Genomic DNA, 7,598 nt, shown 5'->3' with positions numbered 1-7,598 from the left:
CTTCGCTTTGATTGCAAAATTGTTTCCTCGTTTGTTGGTTCCTTTTTGCAATCAGTCGGAAATTCTACTGTCCTAAAGAAAAACAACACCTTTATTTTTCTTAGGGGGTTAACAATAGATATTGGTCAACTTCCTCAGCAACTAACACCCAAACAAACTTGGCAGCTGACAGTTTATTAAATCTCATGCTACATTAAATATAAACAAGATATTAAAAGTTTCTGGTTCACTCCATATTTATTGTACTTTCAGCCTCATCATGCTCAATGAAATATATCACAATATTGTGTAAAATCAATGATTACTACACACAACAAACAAAAAAGCCTCCAGGATATGTTCAACTTCACCTTTGTTTTGTAACATCCTGATTGGGAGATAGGAGACAGAGAGTGGGGATAAAGGTGCACAGATTGAGAAGATGTGACAGGGGGTGCTCCCCAGGGATATGCACTGGAGCCGCAACTTTAAACCATATTTACTAATGATTTGGCTGAAGGAATAGAGAAATGTATATCCAAGTTTGCAGGTGATACTGGTTTAGAAGGGAGAGTAAGTAGCATTGATGTGAGCAGGAGCTTCGAAAGCGACATAGATTTAGTGATTGGGCAAAGCTATGGCAAATGCAGTTCAATGTGGGAAAATGTGATGTAAGTTAAATAGTATTTACAGCACCGAAACAGGCCATTTCGGCACAACAGATCTATGCCGGTGTTTATGCTCCACATGATCTACTTTGTTGCCAAGAATGATGAGCCGGGGTATTTTCTAAATGGTGTGAATCATTGGAACATGCGAAGGTCATTCAGCCCAACTAGCCTGTTCTGTCATTCAGTGAGATCATGGCTGATTTTTAGCCTAACTATATCCACCCACCTTGACGCCATATCCCTTAATACCCTTGGCTAGCAAAATTCTATCCATCTCAGATTTGAAAAGATTAATTGAGCTAGCATCCACTGTTTTTTGTGGGAAAGATGTCCATTCTTCTACCACCCTTTGTTTGAAGCAATGCCCCATGATTTGTGGTTAGCAGTGAAGAAAATGCATGTGCCACAGAGACCCAAGAAATTTGTCCACAAAGAACTCATGAGAAGTTTGGCATTTTTGACGTGCAGTTGAGATTGGTGTTGGAGTTCCATTAAATGATCTGCTGTGATGTCATCTATCTGTTTAAACGACCAAGCACAAAGCAGAATTCTCACAGAGAGGGAACCAGGAAGTAAAGAATTTGCTTTTATTCTGACTTTAAAAAAATGTTATAGACAGCAAATCAAAGATTGGGACGCTCACATGGTGAAAAGTTATAGCTGAAATAAATATGAACAAACGTCTAAAAAATATAATATTATTGAAAGTTTCTTAAAAATTGTAATTTTCGTCATTATGGAAAAATTTGACCCAACACAACATTAAATTTCATTTTTCAGGGCCATAACGTTTGTGTAACAGTCAGTACGCTGTTAAAAGCCCAGTTAAACCTAATCCAAAGAGATTTAACTTTTAATGCGTTATTTAACAGCGATATGACCGCAGGAAAGACCAAGTTTTCATCAGTTTCACTGATTAAACTGATAGTCGGTTATGGGGGGGAGGGTGGAGTGTCAACAGCACAGCCTATGTCAGAGCAGTAAATGATTGACTGCAACTTCAGGATTTCTGCGTTAGGATGTGCATGTGCTACATCCTGAAGTTGCAGTCAGTTTTAAAGGGGTAATAACAGCGAATGTTATTCATTCGCTTTTACTACCCACCACAAATTCAGGGCAATTCTTTTCTAACTTCTCACCTGAAGAGCTTGCAACTTATTTTAAGGTTATATCCCGTCGTCCTAGACCCCCCACAAGCAGAAAATGTTTGCCTCTATCTACGCTATCTATTCCTTTCAAAGTCCTAAAACAGCAATCAAATCACCGCTTAATTTTCTAATTTCTAGAGAATACAGGTCTAGTTTATGTGATTCTCTTTATAATTTAACACGTCCTGGTAACAATATATTGGCCCTGAAATTATGGTCAGCAACATAGTTAAGGAATATGCTGCTGACCTCAAAGGGAAATCCGCACATACCTCGTGCGAAGCCTCAAGTGAGAACTTGCTTTGAAGCCCTGTGGAGTTTTGAGCTGCATAGTGGTCCACGGATCAAAGGGTGCACCATTGTGTGTAAGTGCACCTGGGATCACGTAAGGCGGTGCTTTTTCACTAGTCAATCAGGAAACATAGATATCCCCGTGTATTACAACTTGTAATACCAGATATTTATTTGCAAAGTAGAGTACTTGTCTTTAAATAGCACAGGGAATACTTTAGATAAGTACAGTTATGCACTGAATGAATCTGCGAGATTTAAAAAGTAACTAAAACTAATTCATCCCTCAAACCAAACCTTTACAACTGCCTCGTAGGTTCTTATACGTGTTCCTTTTAATTGTTGTACAATTTTCTCACCCCCCCTCCTCTTACGCTGTGCAAACAGGCTCCTGCGGCTGTTTGCAACAGCTGTACAATTTTCCAGCATAACTGATGCGCAGTAGATGGCCAATTAGCCCAACTTTTCAATTTGAGGATTTGAAAGTCACAGCGGACCATTTGTATATTCAGAATTGACAGATTGGAAGTTCAGGATTGAGCGCATACACAAACGCATGCAGATCTCCCGAAATTGTGGCCAATTTAAATGGAGGTACTCTGAGTGTACACCGTCATGCTGACAGCAAATTTAGGGCCATTGTTTCTAGGTTGTGGTGTCCAGAACTATGCACAGTATTCCAGATGTGGTCTAAACTAGACACAGTACAGGAACAAGGGGTCCAAGTGCACAAGTCATTAAATTACAGGGAAAAAAATCAATCTTTATATCTAACGGAATATTGGCATTTAGCACAACGAGTGTTGAGTACAAAGGGTATAAATTCATGCTTCGTTGGTGTAGTACCTTGTGCAGACTCCATTTGGGCTACTGTATTCTTTTTTGGGCACCAAAACTCAGGAAGAAAATACTGACCTTGGTGGGGGTGCTGCCCAGATTCACCAGGATGATAATGGGGCATAAAGGGTTCAGTTATAAAGACAAGCTTCATTACTTTGGCTTGTAGTCCACCTGAGTACAGCAGAATGAGGGTGATCCGATCGAGGTGCTAAAATTTTAGAAGGATTTATAGGGTAGACTGAGATTAATTACTTCCCCTGGTGGAATAATCAAGACCAAGGAGACATAATCTTAAATTTAAAATTAATTCTGGTGAAATTGTCTTCACTAGCAAGACCAGAGTTTATTGCTCATCGCTAGTTGCCATTGAAAAGGTGGTGGTGAGCCTTCTTCTTGAACTGCTGGAATGCTTGGGGTAAAAATACTGCCACAGTTATGGTACGTCGGGACTTTGATAAGAGGCGTTTCGGTACAGTCAAAGTAACAGAGGATGTCATTTGTGACTGTTTATGGTGGTTTCGGTGGCAGAGTGGAAACATGACTTGAGAGTTTCAAACATGGTTTTGCAGGAAAAATGGGCATGGATCAGAGAGGGGAAAACAGGCTCAAGAACTTTGGAGCTAAAAAGTTAGAGATGCATCGGCAGTTTGCGTCACAAGGCAAGAGAGTGATTGTTTTTTGAGGATAGGCAGTTTTAAAAGTGTCAGGAACCGTGCATGAGCAGAGGGCCCCATTTACAATGTCGTTTAGCATAGAGAGCATCAAGGGAAGGATGATAGGAATGGATTCAATGGAGCAGGAGGTGGGTCTGATGGGACTAAGCTGGGAGATCGCTTGAGGAGAGATATGAACGACACAAGAGGGGACGGATCACCAGGACTAGGGCAGAAGGGGAGCCTGGAGGGAGGTTTTCCTTGGTGGGCAATTGAGAACTGGGGCGACTCAGCAGTGACAGCTGAATGGAGGTTCTCAATCTTAGTAATCAAGAAGTCCATGAGCTCCTTGCACTTGACGTTGGAGGTGAAGGTGGAAGGAGCAAGGGATACAGGTTTAAGGAAGCCAGTGATAGTGGAGGAAAGAATCGGAAGCTCATCATTGTTCTCCAGAATGATCCAAGATTAGTGGGCCGGTTTCGCTCAGGAAAGTGAGGCTGGATGTCAGTGAACCAGTTATGTGCCAAAAGCACGCACTTATGCATCCCTGACAAAACAAAACTGGGTGTCATATCAAGGGGAATAACCAGGCTGCGAAAGCCTGAAGTTCTTTCTGGGAACAAGGGCATAATATGTGGTGCTGAGTTATTGGTTGAGCATATCGATATCTGCAGATGCATCATGGCGAATGGGAGCACACAGGCGAATCAGTTAGCAGTTTGAAAGCAACGTTGTCAATGATTTGGGGACAGTTTATTTTCCAGAGGAAATCACAGATGGCAAAAACAGGAAGGCAGATTATTATCTGTATGGCAATAGAGTGGGAAAAGGGGAAAGGCAACGAGACCTGGGCGTCCTTGTGCACCAGTCGCTGAAGGTAAGCATGCAGGTGTAGCAGGCGGTTAAGAAGGCAAATGGTATGTTGTCATTCATAGTGAGAGGGTTCGAGTACAGGAGCAAGGGTGTCTTGCTGCAGTTGTACAGGACCTTGGTGAGACCACATCTTGAGTATTGTGGGCAGTTTTGGTCGCCTTATCTGAGGAAGGATGTACTTGCCATGGAGAGAGTGCAGCGAAGATTCACCAGACTGATATCTGGGATGGCAGGAATTACGTATGAGGAGAGATTGGGTCGATTGGGCTCATACTCGCTGGAGTTTAGAAGAATGAGAGGGGATCTAATTGAAACTTATAAAATTCTAACTGGACTGGACAGACTGGATGCAGGAAGGATGTTCCCGATGGTCGGGGAGTCCAGAACCAGAGGTCACAGTCTAAGGATAAGGGGTAAGCCATTTTGGACAGAGATGAGGAGGAATTTCTTCACCCAGAGAGTGGTGAACCTGTGGAATTCTCTACCATAGAAGGCAGTAGAGGCCAATTCATTAAATATATTCAAGAAGGAGTTAGATATATTTCTTCAGGCTAAAGGGATCAAGGGATATGGGGAGAAGGCACGGACAGAGTATTGAATTTGGATGATCAGCCATGATCTCATTGAATGGCGGAGCAGGCTCGAGGGGCCGAATGGCCTACTGCTGCTCCTATATTCTATGTTTCTAAGTTTCTATGAAGTTAATTTGAAAGGCGGTTAGGGGACTTCGTTGGTGAGAGATACAGGGAAGTGATCAGATATTGGCTAGACTGTGACCGAGAGCATGGAAATAAAGGGGACATGTTGGATGGCAAGGCTGAGCGGTGACCAGCGCCGGTCAAACGGGTGGGAGACGTGGTCCGGGGTGGGAGGCAGAGCGCCGTGGCCAGGAGAGAGTTATATAAAAAAATAATAATAAATTGATGAAAAGCATTCAAGTGCAAATGTATGTGCAAGCTAGAAATTTGGGGGTTAAAGGTTAAAAATGCATGTTCATCTGGAATAATGTGTTCATATATACAAAAGGAAAGGGCTGATTAAGGGGAGTGCAAAGATGTTATTTCATGAAACTTGAAAGAAAACAAAATGTTGCATTAACCTAAGAAAGATGATGTCAGTGACAGAAAACAGGAAACGGAAAGCTCAGTCTAATCCTGCAATGCAGAAAGATGCAGAAGCGATGGAAAAAAGGCTTGAAATTTGTTAATGACATTCCGCGCTAATACAATTACATTCTTCAACTCCAAGAAAGGGCCCCAAAATATTCTGATGAAGGGTCACAGAACTGAAACGTTAACTTTGTTTCTCTCTCCACGGATGCTACCTGACCTTCTGAGTGTTTCCAGAATTTTCTGCTGTTATGCCCCAAAATACTAGTTCGCCCACTGGGGGGCGCCATTTCCCCTAAAGCCGGCCCTGTGCGTGACAATGAATATCAACAAGCGAGTCTATATCTAGGGAGAGGTTTAGTGAGGACAGAAGGGGACTGAAATGAAAGGAGAGAAGGCAAGGCGAGTTGAGATGGAATTTGAAATCATCAGTATGAAGAATCATTCAGTAGCGGTTGAGAGAGGAAAGCTCAGGGAGAATCTCAAGATGGGCAGGTGTGGCAGGGAACATCAATTTTAAGAGACAGCTGAGAGAAGCATCTTGCAGCCACATCTTCTTGAATTCGTTGAGCTTCTTTTGTAGCCAGTCACAAACCAACAATGCCCTACGAGCCACCAATAGAGTTAATGTCTGTGGGAAGAAAAATACAGCTGAAGTTGACTCTAAGTATGTATGATTAATTTCAGTGAAACATATTGCTTTGGGGAAATGGCAACTGGTTTCATTGTTTGTGCGAAGAGGAATTCTATGCTCTTTCAAGGGTGGAGTGGGTTGTTGGGTGTGAGATAATGGACAACGCCACTGAATTTAATGGGAATGAAGATGTGAGATGTGCATTTGTTGTAAACCCAACTGGTTCTCTAATGTCACCCTACCCAGTCTCCACCTGTCTCCAGTCTAACTCTCAATGGATGACATTTAATGCCCTTAGGGCAACTAGGGATCAGACATAAACAGTGTCTTGGCAAGTGATATCCATATCCTGAGAACAAATAAAAGGTCTATATCTTTCTTCCGGCTTAGTGGCTCAGTTGCAATATGTTATACCCACATACCTCATCAGATCTTCGTAAACTGACTGTTCTTGCAGTTGTAATTTCTGTTAAAGGTAAAGAAATATTATTTTTAGCTAAAAGATTGGCCGAGAAATGGAATGCAGCAAAATAAAACAGAAATTATTATTTTAATGAAGGTGAATACTTTAAAGGAATAAAGAAGATGATGTCCTTACCATGTAAATGGAACCTTCATCAATTGGTTTCGGAGCTCCCTCCTGTACAAAAGCAATTCGATACAATGAAGTGGCTCAGAGTTGATGAGCTGGAGTCCGAGCTTTGGACACTGATGCTCCGGGGAGGGGGAGAGTTACCTGGGCACTTTGAACCAAGAGGCAGTCACACCCCTTAAGATAAATACTTTACATTTGTTCTGTGGTCAGTGACAAGAGGGTGTGACTACGAATGGGGCAGGCATGGGGTTCCAGATAGTAGCATTGGAGGAGCATCGGGACTTGCACTTGTCCAATAGGTAGGAGGCTCTTGCAGCTTGATTGGACGCGAGCAGAGCCTGCAGGGAGAATGAGCAAACCGACCACAGCACCGTGGTTCATGGAGTCATTCAAGTTGGGGGAGTAAAAATTTAATTAGTAGTGGTAGGGGGCAGTATAGTTAGGGCGATCGATACTTTTCTCTGCAGCCAAGAGCGTGAGTCCCAAAGGCTGTGTTGCATGCACGCTGCCAGGGATAAGGAGATCTCCTCGGGGCCAGAGCGGAACTTGGAATGGGAGGGGGAGGATACAGTCGTCGTGCTCCATGTAGGAACCAATGACATAGGTAGGACTAAGAAAAAGGTTCTGCTGAGGGAGTTTGAGGAGCTAGGATCCAAAGGAGAAAGCAGAACCAGAAAGGTACTGATCTCTGGATTACTAGCTGAGCCACGAGCAAATTGACATAGGGTAAGATCAGAGAGATGAATGCGTGGCTCAAAGATAGGTGTGGGAGAAATGGGTATCGATTCATTAGCCACTGGCAGCA

General features: G+C 42.8%; 1 long non-coding RNA gene across 1 annotated transcript; it reads right to left on the bottom strand.

The window, feature by feature from the left end:
• Nucleotides 1-218: 218 nt before the first annotated feature.
• On the bottom strand, nt 219-6,677 carry LOC147109908 (uncharacterized). Its single transcript, XR_015080372.1, has 2 exons — nt 6,621-6,677; nt 219-6,195 (listed from the first exon to the last, which is right to left on the bottom strand). It is a non-coding gene; the product is annotated as an uncharacterized LOC147109908 (long non-coding RNA).
• Between the last annotated feature and the right edge of the window lie 921 nt (nt 6,678-7,598).

This window comes from Somniosus microcephalus, chromosome 12 (assembly GCF_052327205.1).
Source record: "Somniosus microcephalus isolate GS21.2 chromosome 12, FLI_Smic_1.0, whole genome shotgun sequence".
NCBI lineage: Eukaryota > Metazoa > Chordata > Chondrichthyes > Squaliformes > Somniosidae > Somniosus > Somniosus microcephalus.
Note: the sequence above shows the minus strand (reverse complement) of the source record. Positions and strands in the feature narration are given on the sequence as shown.